Raw genomic sequence first — 20,956 nt, forward strand, 5'->3', positions numbered from 1 at the left:
TGTTATATTTAGCATTTTAGATGAAGCTATGGGCTATCCTTACCTAGCATATGCATTCTGTAAACATTCTTTATTCATATGCAAACCCCAAATCGCATGAAAATCACACACAAAACAGATATACTTAAATCGTGCATTTATTAGATACTTGTTTCTGGTGAAGAAATGACACTTTCTCTTTGTTATCACGGATGTCCAGAATGAGGAAGTGTTACACAGGACAATTGCAGGACATGCAGAAGAGGTCACGTTGAACCACGTGAGATGATTGACAGCTGTACAGCGAATGATAGAGCTCTGATGTCATATCTGATGCAAATCAGGAAGAAGAGACACACATCTCGCTCCGTTCACTGTTTGAGCTCTTCAGATCGCATAATTCAGTGGAAAATGAATAGAAATGTTATTCTGTATGACGAAGTATTTTACTAGCATGTGATAATTAATCAATATTTCTCCAAATATGCGCAGCATTGGACTAATAGCCCTGACGGATGCTGTATATTGCATGTATTTGAACACAAATAAACCGGAGAAGACGAGAATGAATGTTTTATGAGTGATGATTTCTATTCAAAATAATGATCATTACAGATTAATTAATTTGCACTCCTGGCATAAATTAAGATATGAATGTCACTGCAAACCAGTTTAATCATAAACAGTGGTCAAATATCGAAGCTGGAGTCTTAAACCTTTCTCATAATGCTGACGTTTTAACGTTTTTTATTTGTTGTTTAACGTTTTAATGTTTTAACGAGTAATGAATTTTGAACAACAATAATCCAGGATCACCAGTGATCCCTGACGATCAAGGGGTTTTAAAGGGGTCATGAATTGAGCAGCCCGAGGAGGAGCTTTCAGATGAGTCTTGATTCTTCTCTGAATCCTGAAATTCTTCTTAGTTTTTTTTTTTTTTTTTTTTTTTTCTGTCTTAAGCATGGAATTCAGAACAGAAACATTTACTGAACCAAATACTGAAAGAATCCTGTCATATATACAGATAAGTCCCATCTTTAAAGTGAAAAGGTTCACAAAATTAACAACTTAATGTAGGCCTATATATGTTTGATCTTCTGTCCTCAATCTCACATGCCTCATGTCAAGTCAAGTCAAGTCAAGTCAAGTATATTTGTATAGCGCTTTTCACAATACAGATTGTATCAAAGCAGCTTCACAGTATTAAATTAAAATAATACAACAAGGTTTGTTTCTAGTGGAATTTATTGATAAAATCAAATTAAATATCCCCAGAATATCCCCAACTGAGCAAGCCAAAGGCAACAGTGGCAAGGAACCGAAAAACTCCATCAAGTGACCTAATGGTGTCCTAAAACTCCATCAGGTGACCCAATGGAGAAAAAAAAACCTTGGGAGAACCCAGGCTCAGTCGGGGGCCAGTTCTCCTCTGGCGTTTATTAACTAGAGGCCGGATTGTAATTTGAACTGTAAGATTAAAACTATTATACGAATGCCTGGCTGAAGAGATGCGACTTTAATCTAGTTTTAAACTGGGAGAGCGAGTCTGAGCAACGAACACTATCAGGAAGGCTATTCCAGAGTTTTGGAGCTAAATGTGAAAATGCTCTCCCTCCTTTGGTGGATCTGGATATCCTAGGTATGACCAAAAGCCTTGAATTTAGTGATCTTAAAGAGCGCGATGGATTATAGGGCGATAGAAAATCCGTTAAATAGACTGGAGCTAAGCCGTTTAGGGCTTTATAAGTCAGTAGCAATACCTTATAATTAATACGGAACTTTATAGGTAACCAATGTAGTGATGATAAAATTGGTGTTATAATATGATCATATTTTCTTGATCTAGTAAGAACTCTAGCGGCGGCATTCTGGACTAACTGTAGCTTGTTAATTGAGGATGCAGGACAACCGGCTAATAAAGCATTACAGTAATCTAGGTCTCGAGGTCATGAATGCATGAACTAACTTTTCTGCATCAGAAACTGATAGCATATTACGTAGCTTAGCAATGTTTCTAAGGTGGAAAAAGGCGGTTTTTGTAACATAAGAAATATGATTTTTGAAAGACAGGTTGCAATCGAGTATAACACCCAGGTCTTTTACTGTAGAGGATAAAGTAACAGGACATCCTACTATATTAAAGTTGTATTGCGAGAGGTTTTGTGGGCGGTTTTTTGAGCCGATAAGTAGTACCTCTGTTTTGTCTGGATTTAATAAAAGAAAATTACACGTCATCCAATCTTTTATATCTTTAACACACTCTGTCAATTTGGATAATTTAGCATTTTCATCCGGCCGTGATGAAATATAGATTTGAGTGTCATCAGCATAACAATGGAAACTAATTCCATGTTTCCTTATAATATTTCCAAGTGGCCTCATATATACTGAGAATAATAGAGGGCCTAACACAGATCCCTGTGGCACTCCATAGTTTACTGGAGTTATGATCGTTATGATTTTTCTCCATTTAAATAGACAAAATGGTAGCAGTCAGATAAGTATGATCTGAACCAGCTTAATGCTCAGCTCATGTCTGATGCAAGAGCGCATATGTAATCTGAGATGCCCTCTAATACATTGGATATTATTGGTCATTATAATCAATGTATCAAATTAATATTTTTACACCCATTAAATGTAAAAAAATAAAAATAAAAAATAATTAATCAATGGCTGTGTAAGCTGATGTTTAAGGTGGAATTTGCAAGCTTGTGGCTTCACCAGAGTTATAGCTACAATTGAGAAAAAAAATGTGTATTTTATATAAAAAATAATATAATAAAGACCCTCCCAACATGTATATCACAGCGGTAGTCTGCTGGAAGCAAAGGCCAAGTCCACACAGACACGGGTATTTTTATAACCAGAGTTTTTCCTCCTGCGTTTTAAAAAAAAACCTATCCTATATAACCCTAATCGTAAAGCCACGTTGGCCAATCAGAAGCCGCAGATAACGGCGCACACTCTGACGTCGCAAGGCTGTTAAACCCGTTTTACTGTCTACACGACAACACTGCAACCGCCGTTTCTGAAAACCCTCACCCTGACAGGAGTTTTCAAAAAAATTTCGGTTTCAGTGACCTAATACTGCGTTTACGTGTGGACGAACGGCCGAACCGCATAAAAAAAAAAATCACGGTTATAAAAAATATCTGTGTCAGTGTGGACAAGGCCTAAGTTTCACCAAATTGTCAGACTCCTTGATACTCACCCATTCATCTCTACTGCTTCTTCAACGATACCTGCAAATAAAATATATCTATTTGCTTCTTACATGTCTTGTCTCCATCTGTTGCATGACAATGTGAAGAAAAGGCTGAGAATTCACCTTAAAAAATATATTCTCTTAGATTCTTAGAAGAAAGAAAGGCATACATTAAATTAAGGTTAAATGAAAATTAAAACAATTGGGTTTAAGTCATATTGCGTAGAAAATTGATCCGTTCAGTCCTTACTATATTCTTAACCCCGCTCCCGCTGAATTTATGGGAAAAGAAAATAGATTATTAAAAAAGTTATTAATTTAGTTAATATACATATATACATATACACTGAATCATACAAATAAATAGTTAAAAAATCATATATTGTGATTTCTGGATTTTTTTTTTTAGATTATGTCTCTCACAGTGGACATGCACCTACGATGACAATTTCAGACCCCTCCATGATTTCCAAGTGGGAGAACTTGCAAAATAGCAGGGTGTTCAAATACTTATTTTCCTCACTGTATATAAATATATGCCGCTCTGGAGAAAACTGTGATGTCATCGTCCAGCTCAGTTCAGTTCTCATATAATAGTGTCAATGCAGTTAATGGGAAAGTTCACCCAAAATTTTTTAATTTAGTCATAATTTTTTCACCCTGATATGGTATTGTTCTGATGCTGTTTGCCCCACTTTTTTATGACCACAAAAGAAGAATTTAAAAATGTCCTGGTCGTCCATATAATAGCAGTAAATAGCGACCAGCATCACATTTTTCAAAAAGACCCAAAGTATCACAGAAGGATCCCATGTGACACGTGCCGTATATTCTGTGTTCTTGGGGAAATGCGATATGAAATTTGATGTATTATTTAACGAAAATCTTATCATGATCACATGCGAAAACTGCCATTCGACTGTCATCTGACAGAGTTCTGGTCTGAAAACATTTAACTCTGTGAAGAAAGTTCCTTGACACTTTTTGGGGGGATATCTAGGCGTTGTAATTCATGCTGCATATTTACTTAACGAATTAATGAAATAATGAATTAGCCTAGATTGCTATGGAGGAAAAGTTACTGAATGACTGCGTGAACTTCATTTGTTGACTCCTTTCTTGTTAGTGTTACGCGGCAAACTGCAGAACTACAGGATTTTTTGACCGCCCACTCCCACCCACTCCCACCCACTGCAAAGGTAAAACGCGAGATTTTCGTTGGGTCCACAGAACTCCAATCCCAATGCAGCCCTCTAGTTCGTACAGCTTCTAAAAGCTCAGAAAGCGCAATGTATACAATTAATTAATAGCCTGATTTTGTGTTGCATGTGGTGGGCAACCAGTGTACCAGCAACATGTGAGAAGCACTGCACTTCGAGCACAGCAATACCATATGTGACCCATGCACAAAACCAGTCATATGGGTATTTTTTTTAAATTGAGTATGGTTGGTTTGTTAGGATAGGACAATATATTTTGAAAATCTGGAATCTGATGGGGCAAAAAAATCTAAATATTGAGAAAATCGCCTTTAAAGGTGTCCAAATTAAGTCCTTAGCTACGCATATTACTAATGAAGGGAAATAAATTAAATTTACACCATTGATTCACCACATCTAAACATTTATACACACAAAATTTCATTAAAAAATTTCATCAGGAACATATAAAAAAAAATTCATATGCTCTCAATCAGGGATGAGGTTACGGTCTATATCTTAAGTCACATCTGACCTTGAACAGTCCACAAAGTGTTCTTTTTTTTTTTTGGGCCATTGTCCCAGTGGCCTAGTGAGGGCTTCGACTCCTGTATCTCGGTGGCTGACCACACTCACGGCCACGGTCGCGACCCCGACCCCGACCCAGTTCAGCATCCTTAGTTTGCTCCAAGACCAAGTTCACCACAAGGTCCATTTCTCGAGCACTTTTGTTGTCAGAATCATCAACTGGTAGGACCTTGGACAAACAGTATCCTTGTAGGGATAATCAACGAAAGGGTGGATGTTCTTATACAGGTACTGTTGCCTCTGGAGTGATAATCCAGGAGGAGTCAGGATTACCGGTTCTCCATCTGGGAAATCCATGCCTTGCAGAAGGATCTGGAAAGGTAATTCGTAACTGCCTGCCTCTTTCTTGACAAAAACCATTTCAGGATGCTCAGCATCAAACCTGAAAAATTAATGAGACAATGAGAATTTTAGTGCTCATAACCATAGCAAGTGAGATGGCTGTTCTGAAGGTGTCTTGACATCAACACAAAAATCTATCCTTTCTGGTCAGATTCATCTTGCTTATTGCTCATGAAAAAGGGTCATTAAAAAGTCAACTAGAGCAAATGTAACGGGTGTATTATTTTGAAAGGAGCTTATTTTATTTTTTTATATTGCCGATTAGCAAACACTCTCTGAGCGACATCGCGTCGATGGAACTTCGTACATCGGGCCGACATCGACCAGAAGTACGTGTGCTATCTGGGATATTTGTTTGTTATTATTCTATTGTTGCGGGCCAAAGCTAAATGGAAAGGATGTATTACTTTATGTATTAAAGTTCAATTACATAGTTGAACCCCCAACCCACATGCATTGTTGCCAAATTCAGTTCACACATCACTGCTATCCTGATGGTAAAAAAGTATTTTTGCATAATTTGTATGATTTTTTGTTATGAAAAATATTCAATAACTTCACTGTTACGCAGTGTATTACAGTTAGGTTATATTTTTCATAATAAAAATTATAATGCATTAATTACTATCTTATGTTAGGAGGATAGTGTAGATTACATTTGTTTACATTTCACTGGTCTGCTTATGACTGCATGCTTAAAACCAAACTGTGGCGCGTTTTTTTTTATTTTTTTTTTATCTATTTGTTTAGTCATTCCAAACAAAGTCTGTTTACAAAATAGCTCTCTACTTTTGATTATCGCGCTAAAATCGGCCATTTTGTGTTTAGTTTCGGTTTCGTTTCATTTCGCTGCATTCGTCTGCATTCATTTAGCCTGATAAATTACTACGAAATAAAGTTGATATTGCAAACTAAACATTAACGGGACCCCAAAACACATCACAATATTACACTAGTCTGACCTTGTTGCAGTCCAGATCGAAGCTCCTGTCCGTGTTTTGCATAATGATGATGAAGCCGGAGAAGCTCGACTGAACTCTCGCTTCACGCGTCGAATCAAAGCACGTGATCACCCTCCCACTTCCTCCTTCTCCTCCGCCCTCAAACTTGTGCACCGCAAACCACTCTCAATATATGGGCAAAATAAGCCTTAAAATAACAAAGTAAGACAAAAAAAAAAAAAAAAAAAAAAAAAAAGATGAAAAGATGAAAATGTTTTTATAAGATAAGAATGAAAATGACTTCATTGTAAATATGGGTTTTATACATATAAGTTTATTTAACCATATTACTGCTTAATTGATAAAAAAGAGAAACACTTGCATTATAAAGTAAAAGAGAACAGAATTGAACTTTTTTGTTGTTGTTTTGTGGTTGAATAAGTTAACATATGTTTCAGTTTTAACACATGTAGTGTGTGTGCTCAGGGACAACTCAGGTTGTGTCAAATTTTACACAATAGATGTGTAAGTATAAATTATTGAATTATTCAAGCACAACCCCTAATAGATTCTGCTTTCTTTCAGTTGGTCACGATCGACGTCACGTCGACCATTCAAGCAGATGTAATAATAACGTTAAAATCTTAAAGGGGTCATATAATGTCATTTTTGTACAAGCTAATATGATTCTTTAGGGTCTAAATGAAAAGTTTGTAATATACTTTAATTAAAAATTCTCATTAGTATTGTAAGAAAACACTAATTTTACCTGGTCAAAAACAGCTCTGTTTTCAGCACGCGGTTTAAGTGCATGTGTCTTTAAATGATGATGAGCTTTGCTCACCCCGCCCCTCTGTTCTGTGCGCACACTGTTTGAAACACAGTGGCCCTCATTTATCATTCTTGCGTAGAAACGGGCGTATATGTTGGCGTAAGATTTTGCTTACACTCTTCTCACCGCCTGATTTATGAAGCTGTGCGTACCTTTGAAATCCAGGTGTACGCAATACCTGCCCTTGATAAATGCCGCGGCTGAAAACGAGCGTCATTAGAATAACACGCCCCTATATATTCAAGTCTCCGCTCCCCCCACGCCCTCATTTTACGCCATGGACACACGGAAGACGGCAAAGAAGAGAAACTTCTTTGAGAAAGAGAAAGAGAAACCAGGGAAGTGGAAAGAAACAAAATTGATTTCTAGATTTTTATTATTAATGACGCTTATTGTTATTTAGAAGAAGAATGTCTTTATTATTATTATTTGTATTATTATATTATTTAAAAGAAGAAGAATGTAATTTTTATTATTTTGTCAGTCTGAATTATTTTTTGGTCATTGAAAGCCTTTCATTACTGAAGCCAGTCCGTGCACACCTGCCGGGCCTAACCCTGGCCTAACCATCGTTTTAAAGAATATACAACGGCGAGCGCGTCGAGTATAAACGCCTCGTCCGTTTGGGGAGGTGCGCGCGCAGTCTGCGGAGACTCGCGCTGCGGAGCCAGGCGAAAGTATTTAACAAGGCTTGAAACGTCAGGTAAAGCGCACAGGCTCGCAACTTAAGGAATACATATGCCTACAAATCAAATGCTTTGGTAAAGTCACACAAATTAAACATTTAAGTCCATGTTGCACAAAAATAAACACTGACATTTATAATTACTATGTTGTTGTTTTTTTTACAGTGGGTCATAATATATCATATCTTTTAGTTTGTCAGTGCGTTTTGTGGTGTTAGGAATTGTTTTTCTGCGCATTCCCGCACTCAAAACGTGCGTACACCACCTCCTGAGCTGGCGTAGGATTTGAGCGTGCCGTACGCCAACGTCCATATTGATAAATCTCAAAGTCACCGTGGTTTTGGGTGTACGCCAGGTGTACGCTGGAAATTTGGTGTACGCACTTTTGATAAATGAGGGCCAATAGGCTTGTTTGAGATGAGCAAAATCTGCGCAGAACCGATCACCGGTGATCAGCGCGAGATGCATGCCGGTTAGAAATGTGTCCAAGTGCGTCAGCCTTGTTCTGATGTCATGCTGAGGTATGTCAAAAATCTCTCGCGAGCTAGGCGGAGGTGTCGGATTCTGCAGTCGGGCGCAGTTGCTCTCCACCGACCCTCATTTATAAAGCAGCCTGGTGAAATGATTCGCGCAAACATGACAGCATTGACATTGATCGTGGGGAATATTCCCTTCGAAAACAAACTCAGCCACTGCGTCTTCAACGGTTCGGATTTAGGAACATCAGCATGACTGCTGTGTTCGTTATAACACCCGAGAACAGAACACCACAATCGCTTAGACGCCATTCTACTCAGGACTCCAGCTATCAGCAATGAACGCGCCGGTCCGCGCGGGCTATGATTGACAGCTCGCTCACGAGGGCGTGAGGGCGGGTCTGTGTTGAAACGCTGCTGTCAATCAACCACTGTGGGAGGGGCGTCGATTTTGTGACGTCACAAAATCGAACAGCTTGATTCAGGAGAGGGGGAAACATATAAGAAGATTTAAAAAAAAAAAAAACACTGGATGGATTTTTATCATTTTATGATGGTTGTGTACAGGCACTGCCAACACACATTTCAGTACAATCAACTTGTAAAAGTGCATGTACCATTATATGACCCCTTTAATGGTTATAGACAGGCCATATAGCCTAATATATGACAGAAAACTAATAAGTAATATATGATTTATATCCACCTTATTCCTGATGAGTTTACTGTGTTTTGAATTATGGGAGGCACTTCTGGTTTGGGGAACTTCCATTCAAAAAGACTGAAATGAATAATTTCACATCATAAAGTTGCCCTGCAAATAAAGCTGATCCTCAGTCTGACTCAATGAGCTATCTGTTTACTTTCATGTTTTTTTTTTAAGAATATCATGAGAATAAAGTTACACTTGGTATTTTAACGTGACGTGATATAACAAGAATATCAATAGAGCTCTTTTCAGTCGCTGCTTTCTTTTCCTCATGATTATTTTCTTTTTTCCTTTGTGGTCTGTTCTGCCGATTTAATTTACGATCTATCCCATTAATAATTCACTGGAATGCAGAAGAATCTCTCTTTTTTTCTCCACAAATCCTCACGTCTCTTTCCAGGTTTGTTTTCACAGGCAAATACACTTTACTATCTGTCAAAATCACTCTGAAATGCTGAAGTAAAACTTTTTTTTAAGGCAACTTATGTTACATAATGCAGATTACCACAGTGATATTTAACCGTCTGATGTTGATGCTTTTACACTTTAAATGTCCTTTTAATGTTCAATGGTTGAAGGATGAGTAGTATAATGTAATTGTACACAGTTTAAAATACATATATTATTGCGTCCATAGAGCTAGTCTTTCACTGATTGTTTACAGCTGAACGGAAGTTACACCAATTCACGCAAAGCGTCATGGGTCATATAGGAATAATGTGGATAGGCTTCTTGGTATTTGTCAGGGGCCCCTAATTCCCGGGGGCCCTAAACGGCTGCTTACCTGCTTATTGGTTAAGTCCACCCCTGCCTGAGAGCCCAATCACCTTTGAGCGTAAACTAACCCATAGAGATTTGGCGCGGTGTTGGGTATAAATACAGAAGCAGATGCACATTTACCTTTGGCTTCAGAGCCGAGCGGTTCGTTTGTTCCTGCTTTCCAGTCTCCAAAGAGTGTCTAAACAAACGTGTGTTCTTCAGGAAGAAGTAGTGGTGGCGAGATGAAGCCCCATGAAGCATTGAAGCTTTTCAGCCAAGTGGTTCACACTATAACGGTCACAAGCATAGGGCACGTTCTCTTCCTCACCACTAGAGGGCACTAGAGGGCGACATGTTTGTGTATTAATCATGTTATATGGTAGAAGGAGTGAATGTATCATCATGCAAAAGCTGAAGCTCTTGCCTTGCCTTGTGCTTGTTGAGAAACATTTGTTTTATGCTCAACTTAAAAAAGGACTTGTTTGTGTTCCGGAGGATCATGGTCCGTGAGACGGAAAATATTAATAAATTCCTTTATACAAAAATCTCTTCAACGCATCATCTGACGATCACCTTTATTGTCCATGAACTTTGATATTGAATACAGCATATGGTTTAAGACTGACCATTTTCTGGAGGATATACTGGACATTATGGGACTTTGATGAGGAATTCAGATAATACTTTATTCTCTCTATTATACTTATATGCATCATCCATGGACATTGATTTGTCTTGAACTCTATCTACATTTTTGTTTGTTGTGATTTGGGGTGAATAATTTGGATGGAAGGTTGAACTGAATTGACTTGCTATGCTTTGTGTGAATGTTTTTTTTTTTTTTTTACTAAATATAAACTACTGAGATTTTGCATTCAATGAAAGTCTTTGGTTTGTGTTTGTGTTTATGCTTTGTTAAATGGACTATGTTATTGCAGTAGGTTTCCTTTTTATATAAAAAGTTGTATTAATGCTTTTGGGTTTAGTTAAATGTAAAACGGTTATTACACATATCTCAACGTTCATTTCTCGATCTTCATTTGCTCACAATATCACCTGGTGGTCAAAGAGTGTAAAACAACAGATACATTACAGAGACCTGATGTGATCTGTGATACACCGTATTTTGCACCAGTTAAGGTTTAGAAATAACGGTGAAGAAAACATTTATTTCCACATAGACTAATCTATTTATATGAGTATAATGTGTAGTTTATGGTGGTATATAATGGTTGTATAACATAACTGTGTATGTAATTGGCTTGAAATAAATGGGGCTATCAAATGTGTGTAAATCAATTTGTTGGTCATAATAGGCAGAAGTGGCAATATTATTATTCTAAAACTGGAAAGTGCCTGGGTTTAAACCATGGGTTTATGTATCTGTCAAAATGCCGTGCCAAGATTCGAACCGCTTTCTGAACCAGTCAGGCCGAAGCAAGGCTTCAAATGTCATCAACAATCTGTTTTTGTTTGGAAGATGCTTCTGCCAGTCATTGACCATTTCTGTATATCTTTAACAGTTATTGCATTAATGGTAATTGATGAACACCATGTGCTGCCAGTTTTTTTTTTTTTTACTGTATTTTAATGTCATTTTTTAATCATTTCCCAAATAGACTAAGAGAGCCTTTAAAGAATTATACAGGGGTTTAACGGGTTCTTTGTGGCAGCGGTGCTTTATAACGCCTTAAACCCCAAAGAACCACTGAAGAGACGTTGAAAATTTTTTGTGTGTGTACAAGTGTCACAAACTGCTCCAAGACACGAAGGTAGAGAATCCAAATGCAGATTTTATTAAGGGGTAATCCAAAGAACAAGCAAGGTCATACACAGCAGTCCGTACAAACAAACACACAAACAAACAAAACAGGCAGGGGTCAGAGGCAAAAGAGTAATCCAGGGAACAGGGCAAGAAATCCAAAACCAATAGACATGAAAACCAGGAGAATGCTCAGAATTGCAGTGTGACACTAAAACAAGACTTCGCAGGGAATGAATGTGTGTACAAGGTATAAATAGGCTGAGACTAACAGGGTAATGAGACACAGGTGAATGCAATCAATGATGAGGAGTCCGGCAGTGAGTTCTGGGAAATGTAGTTTGTGAGAGTGATAATAGTCTGGTGTGGAGTGCCCTCTGGTGGCTCTCATGGGCACTCCAGCTGGTGACCGTTACAACAAGACCATGGAGCATTAGAGATTTTGATCATAGTATTGTGTAATAAACATTATTTGTATGAAACACATTTTAGTAATGTCTAAGTAATGAATTTGAGTAAAGACTGAAAACCTGTCATCGAATGAATATCTGCTATAGATCGTTACAGTTTTATCATTTCAATTCCTAAAGTAAAAATGTAATTTTACAATACGAGTACATATTAAATAAGTGTAAAATAACACAGTCAGGTCAGTCAATTCATGATGAGTCCTCAGAGATTTTGCTATTAAATCATATAAATTAGATCAACAGGTATGAGATTTATTCCTCACACTTTCCTCTTAGCAGCGCTGAGCTTTAGCACTTCAATCATATTTCAACAATCTATCATTAATATCCTTATCACAGATATTTGTCAGTTCATGATAGAGATTAAGCTGTTTTGATTAGTAATAAACTCTAATATTCATCAAGCATTTTGAGCTTTATCATTTAAGCATATGTTCAGAAACATATTGTTTTGTAGTTCAGATCATGTATGAGGAATTGAATTGTATTTGATGAAGCAGATGAGCTCAGATTCTCACTGATGATGGTCACAGAAACTCATTTCCATCTGTGATCTGAATCTTAGAGGAGACATAAGAGTCTCATTCTTTATCTGCTTCATTACACATATCGTAAACTCTCAATAGCTTCATGTTTTGAGTATTTTCTCCATTCATGTGGTATCTCACCACTCTCCTCAAATGTTTTACTGTAGTGTTTTTCCAGATCTTTCTGGAATCTGCACACAAACCACTTCCAGTTCAGTTCAAAGAGATCAGGGCTGATGCTCCATTTAGCAAACCTTTCTCCTGCTCTTCGCAAATGACTCTTAATTCAAATCTGACCAGCTGACCGTTGTGGGCGGGACTAAGCAACGGGAAAGTAATGGCGGATAATTTGAATCTGCGTCATCGCGCGCGGGCACACATACATACACACACACATACACACACACAGTCACACGCACACAAAGCCATGTAAAGTGCAGCAACGCAAATTTGGAAAAATATTCCTAAAAGACATAAAATATACATGAAATTAGGGTGGAATAATACAAATGATGGTCAAAATGAGCATCTATTTACAAGGTGAGATTAAAAGACTATAATAATTCAATAGGCCGGCCTACTAGGCTACTGTATACAAATAATATTATTTAACCTTAAAACTCACTTTAAAGGTGCTCTAAGCGATCCCGGGAGACGTTACTTCTTGTTGACATTCGAATTGTTGTCAAACAAAACGGAGGCTAGCTAGACCCTCCCTCCTCCTCATCCCGTCTCCTCCCCCCTCCCCTCCCTTCCGGCATAAAGGAAAGTCAAAATAGTCACTACAAACAAAGTTAAGTTTTACTGATATTCATTCAATGTGTAATGTCGCCAAGTTAGATAAATGCTTTTATATATTGCAGAATGCAGAAAAAGAGCAACATTATCTTAAAATCGTTTCGCCACCTGAGGTTATAACTATAGCCCCCATACAAGGACGCAATAATAGCATGATAATGTTAGCTTCGCGTTTCCCAGTGTCGAGTAAGCATAAACAACGGCGGCGTCGTAAAAAAATTTAGTCAAAGTTGTCAATAGCCTATAAATTAACATTCAAATTCATAACAAACAGTGGATGAAAACAATCATTCACACAAATTGTCGCCCTACTGTGAATTTGCTTGATCATTTATAATAGAGATTGATCGCTAGCTGCTAGAAACATACATGTTGTATTCAACAAAGTTAACGCTGACTGCATAGTTCTAGCTAATTACATCCTTGTGTTGGTTTGGAGAACATGAACGTCAGTTTAGAAAGAAAAATGGATTTACCTGTTCTGCAAAAACAGAGCAACTGAATGTCGGATTGGAAGCCGTTCTGCCGGCGGAGTTCTCGCCACCTTTCGAAGGTTTTTCCGATGTAAATTCGGTACTTCGCGCGTTCCTTATCCTTGTCCCTCTTCTTTACAATTTGTTCATCGGAACGTCGTCTCTTTGGTCGTGTGTCGGCCATTATTCAAACTTCCCTCTTCTTGCTTCTCTCTCCTCCACACCCCCCTTCATGTGCACGCGCACTAACCCCCCAAACCCCACCCTCAAATACTTCTTGCTAGTGATTGGCTGCACTGTTTGTTGTGTTTTCGTGGTGCGGGTGAGCCCAGTTTGTTTTTGTTGCCGTTTGTGGAGCCTGTGGTGTCTAGAGAGACCGCGTTTTTTTTACAGTGTGTTCAGGGGACAGGCAGCTAGCGGATAGTGAGGAGATGTTTGCTGTATGTGACAAAAAAAAATGTTGGCCTAAAAAACGCGTCACATCGCTTATAGCACATGATCTTCAAGGAAAACATGTTATGATGGCTGATTTCTGCAGTTATACCTTCTTTTCTTTGTTTTCTAATTTCACAGAAAGAATCTGTAAAATATTACTTAATATTTTATGTAAAATTACACATAACCCTGTAAAAATACAGACAATATCCTTAAAAAAAAAAAACGTAAAATTGATGTAGAACTAAAATACAAGCAATTACCTGGCATTTACTGTATAATGACAAAACGGCAAAATTCTGTAAAAAAATACATACCGTTACCTGTAAAATAAAATAAAAATGTACAGTGTCTCAACGGTTCAGCAAGTGTTAAAATGACATGCCTGCTTCTCTAACCTTTGCCATAGTTTGAGAGTGAAAGAAAGAGGTCTTCACAGGCCATGAGGAGGCGAGAGGCAGGGTGTGGTTTTAACATCTGCAGGGGATGCAACGGTCAAATGTATATTAAGCTTTCTAGCATAGCATGTCTCTGTAATAGAGTCCTGGAGGCAAGCTTGTAGAACCTGAGTGCTGATAATATATAATGGTTACTTTTTAATATTAATTCCAAAAAAATAAGAATTGTGATTTTTCTCCTTCAGTGATTCTGCTTGTTAACATCAGGTGTCTTCAATAATGCTCAATCATCACTCAGTTAATCACTTAAATATCTCATTCACTTGAACACACTGAGTGTCTCTTAAATTTGTGAAAGAAGATTTAAAAAGAAGAAAGTTTAGGCTGGTTTAGTGGGGATAGTCCCTTTAGTAAAAGCAAGTAAAGATTTTATCTGAAGCCGGGCTGAATGAATAAACACTGTTATCGCACGCCTGACACTAGATCAGACCCGCAGTCACCTCAGTATAAACAAGAAATAGTATAGATGTTAAGAATAGAAAAAAACATATCTTAACTCAATTAATCCATTTCACTGTAACATCTGATGGTCGTGTCGTCATCGAATTTCTGTGGTTTTAGACATACATCTTTGAATCGATCCTCATAATTAGACATTTTAAGCATTTGATGAAACTGTACTTTTCACCATTCTCTCCACTAAAGCTGAAATACATTGTATAACACATGGCGCACACACTAACACCAAAACTGTATAACAGTATCCCTAATAGTTTAATTTCATCATTAATCATTAGCTATACGTTTACATGGACACCTTTTGGTTCAATCGGAATGAAATCAATCTGATTGATGAATCCAAACACGGTGTTTACAAGAGCGATAAATAAAGTAATCGGGGTTGATGTGCGCGTTTATATGTCACAAGTTTCAAATCGGAATAGATTTTTTGACATGCGCACACTGCACAAATATACAGAGTTTCCAGCTGTTCATGCATAACTATTCTCCTACATTGGTTCTTTGTTTGTTTTAAACAGCAGACATAATATTAATCCGTCTCTGGTCATGATTTGGAGACAATGAGCAAATGAACCGTTTTGCCGAGCTGCTAAAAACGCCAAAAACCAGTCGTCTGTGGATGAGAGTCTTAAACAAGCACTGGTGGGACATTGTCCTGCTTCACTTCACAGACGCAGAGAAAGGAGGATTATAGGACGACGGGAAACTCATTTATATGACACTATATTCAACAGGAAGAACAGCTCGTTCAGCGCATCATACGTCATTACGCTATTACTATGTCATTGCACATGCGCAGTCCTTTCAGCTTCGGTTTTCAATCCGATCAAGTGTTTACATGTCCTCTCAATCGGATTAGAAAAGGAATAAACCACCCCTTTCAATCCGATCGAAATTCCAATCCGATCGAGCTCAGTCGGATCGATTGAGGTGTTTACATGAAGGTTTTTCAGTCCGATTAAGCCGTAAATCCGATTATAAGGGTCCATGTAAATGCAGCTAGTGTCAAAGCATTCTCCGTGCTGTTTGCTATTGCTAACACAGTCCATTCCAACACATTATAGCCCACATAAAAAAAAAAATAGAACATAAATGAACATAAACCTAGCCTTTGTGTAACGCAGTTAGATGTTGTGGGAAGAAGGAGGCGGGAACTGGCGAACGTTTAACTGACAATTTAATAAATAAAATAAACAAATACAAAAGGAAAGTAAAGACAGCAGCCCCTCACGGACGACTGCTGTCACATATAATAAAATAAACTCAACACAAGTCCAGGCCTGGTCCTCTCTCCCTCTTCACTGTCATCTCTCCTCCTTTATGCTTCCGCTCCTCTGTGAGAGACACGAGACCGGTGCGTCGCACAGAAGTCGCTCATTATGAATCACGCCAATCTCTCACGCCCCTCAACCTCGTCCCGCCACACTGACTTTTAAAATCAAACATTTGAAAAGAGATCAATACGGTTGTTTAAATCAATGAGCATTAAGCTGTGTCGTCAGCAAGATGTGTCCCGTCGTGCTTTTGATCATCAGTCAGTGGAGAGAAACTGCAGAATCCGACACGGCCGCCTCGTGAGCGTTTTTTGACGTACGTCAGCATGACATCAGAGCAAGGCAACCATACTCGACACATTTATAACTTTATTACATTTATAAACTCTCGCGAGCAGTGAGTGATTCGCACGTGTCGGATTCTGCAGTCGCTCTCCACCGACTGATGATCAAAAGCATGATGGGAATCGACTTGCCAAAATCGAAATGTTTGATTTTAAAACTCTGATATCATGTTTTATGTGTATAAATTATGTGTGAATATTCCCAACTCTCTAACAATGCAATCTCTATATGAGTTATGATAGCATTTTTATATTAATATATATATATATATATATATATATATATATATAAACACGTCTGTATTAAAGAAAAAATGATTGATAAACACGTATTTGGACTTAAATTACATTCAGTTTATTAGCAACACCTTGTACGAGCGTGAATCCCATGAATCCCTGTATCCGTCTTTGATCTCACAGGTGTCAGATCCACTGCGAGAAGAGTGCAGGGATCATGTTTGTGACAGATCTTATTATAGACGCGCTAACATCTCCGACACAGCGCAGGAATGCCATAGCGCCAAAAATTAAAGTAATCACTACATTATTATATTTGGCAACTGGAAAAATGCAAGAATGCAGCAGTGATGATCTGGGTCTGTCACAAGTTTCAGTAAGCAGAGTGATCACACAAACAATTACAGCACTTCCATAACCTCTTATTGTGTCGCAGTTAATTTCCTTTCCACTGGACATTCCCACCTTGCAGGCTCAAAAAACTGCATTTATGAATGTAGCAGGCTTTCCTGGTGCGCACAATCAGGGGGAATGAACCGTTAATGATTTATTATTAACCGCTATAAGCTCCCACGTCTGCTTCTTGTGCTGTGACACCCGGCCCGAATTCTCCTTTACAGATGGCCTTGTGTTCATCCACTAACTGGGCTAACAGTAAACACTGTTCCTCTGTCCAGGTGGGCTTTCTCGTCCTTCTTGTTTTTGATTCCACATTTGCTACATTAAAACTAACATTCAAACCACCACTTAAATAGACAACAATCAGTGTAAGTGGAAAGAGTGGAACAATTTTTATCATTATTATCCAACCTTATAGGAAAATAACAGAATGGTAAATATTTTTATTTTTTTTAATGATATACATATATATATAATGTGTGTGTGTGTGTGTGTGTGTGTGTGTGTGTGTGTGTGTGTGTGTGTGTGTGTGTGTGTGTGTGTGTGTGAGAGAAAGTAGACCCTATACTTAAAATCGCTCTTTTTTTTCCTTCTTGGACAACCAACCAATCACAGTCTTCAAAAGATTGTGTCATGCATAGCAACGGGGTCAGCCCCGCCACTTCACTAAGATGAACGTTTTTGTCTTTTCCTTGCTCAAAGTTGCTCTCAGATCGGTCCCGAGTCGCTCTTAAGCTAAGACTCCTGCATAGTGCATAGATGTTTTTAAGCTAAAAGTCTGGTGTGGAGTGCCCTCTGGTGGCTCTCAAGGGCACTCCAGCTGGTGACCATTACAGCTGCAGACACACATTTGAGAGCATTTGGTGGCACTAGTGAAACCAGCATTAAAGATTGGAATTACTTTAAATAAAACATTAGCATTTCATGAACACTTTGAATTACTTAAGTGATGATTAGCAAGATAATAGTGTAACATAGTCCAATGAAAGTAACTTTTGCCATTTGAGATATTTACATTTATGCCCTTGGCAGACACTTTTATGACGGCTTGGGAGACGCTTTTACGCCCTCTGTTGTACAGTGTGTCAACAAATTCTCAAATGTTTGCATAGCTCAGAGGCCAATCAGCTTGTGTCGTGATGTAAACGATGTGATTGCTCACATATCATGTCAAGCCTGCATCATCTAGAGCAGTGTTCTTCAACCCTGCTCCTGAAGGACCCCCAACACTGCACGTTAACCCATGTGATAATGAGCTGATGAATTGAATCAGGTGTGTTTGATTAGGGAGACAAAGAAAACGTGCAGTGTTGGGGGTCCTTCAGGAGCAGGGCTGAAGAACACTGATCTAGAGTGTCATGAACAAACTAGTGATTTATAACACAAATCATCTTCATGGCGTTAAAATAGATCATAACCGGCTCAGCAGTTGTTGACCAGATTTGATGAGATTAATATGACTATTGAACTCATCAGTGATCTTGACTTTGAGTTTCACTTTTCATTTCATATTTGTCTCTCATTTGAAATATCACATGATATAATGTTTTTTATTTTTATTTTTATTTTTTTAGACCTGATGGTCGTGAACAAGAGAGGAAAAACAGAAGCCAAAAAATCTGTCTCCTGCCCTCAGTGTAAATCAAGTCTGAAGATTCACATGAGAAGTTCACACTGGGAAGAAGCGGCTCAGGCTTTCACTCTGAAATCACATCTTACATGATTATACTGTACTGGATGAGAACTCAAATACTGCTATACTTCACATTAGCATCCATTTTGTGTCATCGCTCTTTTAACATCTCTATTCAGTAAACAACTAATCAACTCAGCTTGAGTAACAGTGAAATTTACAATACTCACTTTCTCTCTGGACGCACACAACTTTAAACACTCAAAGGAACATAAGGATGATCATATAACTGCTTTCAGTAAGGGGAATTGCACGGCTCGTTTAAGCTGAAGATGACAGCTCATTCCAGACTGGATCACACATAGTACTGTGAAGCGCTCCACCGAATGAGTCCCCGCGATCGGGAAGAGAGCGCTCTTATACATCCACGCCATAAATCAGTGTCATTAGTGAGACTTTCACACAACGTCAGTGTGTGATTCTTGTAATACTAATATGTTGCGCAGCAATAAACATATCATATACACGATCATTTCAATCTTCAAAGTACTAATTTATAGAGCCCAAACATGGTTGTATTATAAAATACACAGTATCAAAACAATAGTATTAAAAACACTACACAGGACAGTAAATTATCACACACAATGACCTGGGATGCATGCTCATTTATAGATCAGATCGTCTAGAGTCCAGAGTGAGTTAAATATAACAAATAATTGTGTCTGACTTCTGAACAAAGAAAGGCCCTAAGACCATCTTTAAACATTGGCTTGGAACATGTCCTACATATCTCCTTATTCATCCAGGGAACTGAGCACACACAGCACAAACCGCACCTGGAATAACAGCCAATGTAATCTCAACCACTAACACAGAAATGGACATCTGGGTGATACCTCAACCAATTTACATCAAGTTTGGACTCTACGAGTTCAGAACACTGCCGCAAGGACTTTGAGAAAGGTTTGGAGAGGAAATAAAGCATTTCAAGGTTCTAAAGACACAAGTTCATTTAACTTTTATTTTGGGACAAATCCACAAGCTCCACAGGGTGGGAAGGTGGGACGTGATGGGTGGACACTTGGAATGCAACGACCCAATTTGTCTCACTGTGAGGCGGGAGGAAGTAGGAAGGTGGGAATTAGTAATCGCCTCCCCAACTGGAAGGTTAGCTTATATTTATGTTTCACATGATCGGGTGATCAGTCCTGCGATGGGCTATGTCTTCCACTGGTATCTTTCCATTCGCAGTGTAAAAAGCCTCAGTCTACCCTGTTTAACCCTCTGGGGACCAAGCTGTTTTTGGGGCCCTTGAGATGTTCTGACATGCTCTGACATTTGTGCTTTTTTCAGTTATTTATAAACATGTTAATGGCAAAGGTGTAAATTCACTCTATATAGCACAAACAGGCCTACCATAATATGCGAGCAACATGTATGTAGATGTTTGTATTTTTAAGAGAATAATGTTTATGCGTGGTTATTTAAAAAAATAAAAATGAAAGTTGCTGAAATAAGACCACAAAACTCATGCAAAATATGTGCCCACAAGACTTTTGACTAATGGATGTTGTCTCTTCGAGTTCTAGCTTCAAAATTATGTGAAAATAGTCTTGCTTTATCGTTCACAAAAAAAAATACATTGATTTAAATGGTGTAAAACAGGTTTTGCTTGGAAAGCCAATATGCGAGGGGGAGGAGTAGTTTACACCTTAGATTACCCAGTCCCACCCACTCTGCATAATGACTCTGCATAATTAGCCATTCATTCAGGTGTGACACTGACTGAGCCACAATGCAAGGACAAAATATATATTTTGAAGAAGACTTATATTGACCATTTAAGATTTTGCTTACATCTATCTTGTAAATATGTTTTGCTATTTTATTAAAAAGGTTACAATTACAACAATAATTACAATTTCAGCAATATTTCTGCAAAAAAGTACTCTTTCTTTGTAA

General features: G+C 38.1%; 1 protein-coding gene and 1 long non-coding RNA gene across 3 annotated transcripts in view; both read right to left on the minus strand.

The window, feature by feature from the left end:
- Positions 1-20,956, minus strand: part of LOC309499866 (uncharacterized protein) — a 186,291-nt gene that overhangs the window by 59,359 nt on the left and 105,976 nt on the right. The gene's annotated exons all lie outside the window — the stretch shown is intronic.
- LOC309476709 lies at positions 2,946-6,370 on the minus strand. The gene is made up of 3 exons (XR_014198317.1): positions 6,279-6,370; positions 4,922-5,356; positions 2,946-3,224 (listed from the first exon to the last, which is right to left on the minus strand). It is a non-coding gene; the product is annotated as an uncharacterized lncRNA (long non-coding RNA).

The sequence above is a fragment of the Leuciscus leuciscus genome, assembly GCF_965113295.1.
Source record: "Leuciscus leuciscus genome assembly, chromosome: 1".
NCBI classification, from domain to species: domain Eukaryota; kingdom Metazoa; phylum Chordata; class Actinopteri; order Cypriniformes; family Leuciscidae; genus Leuciscus; species Leuciscus leuciscus.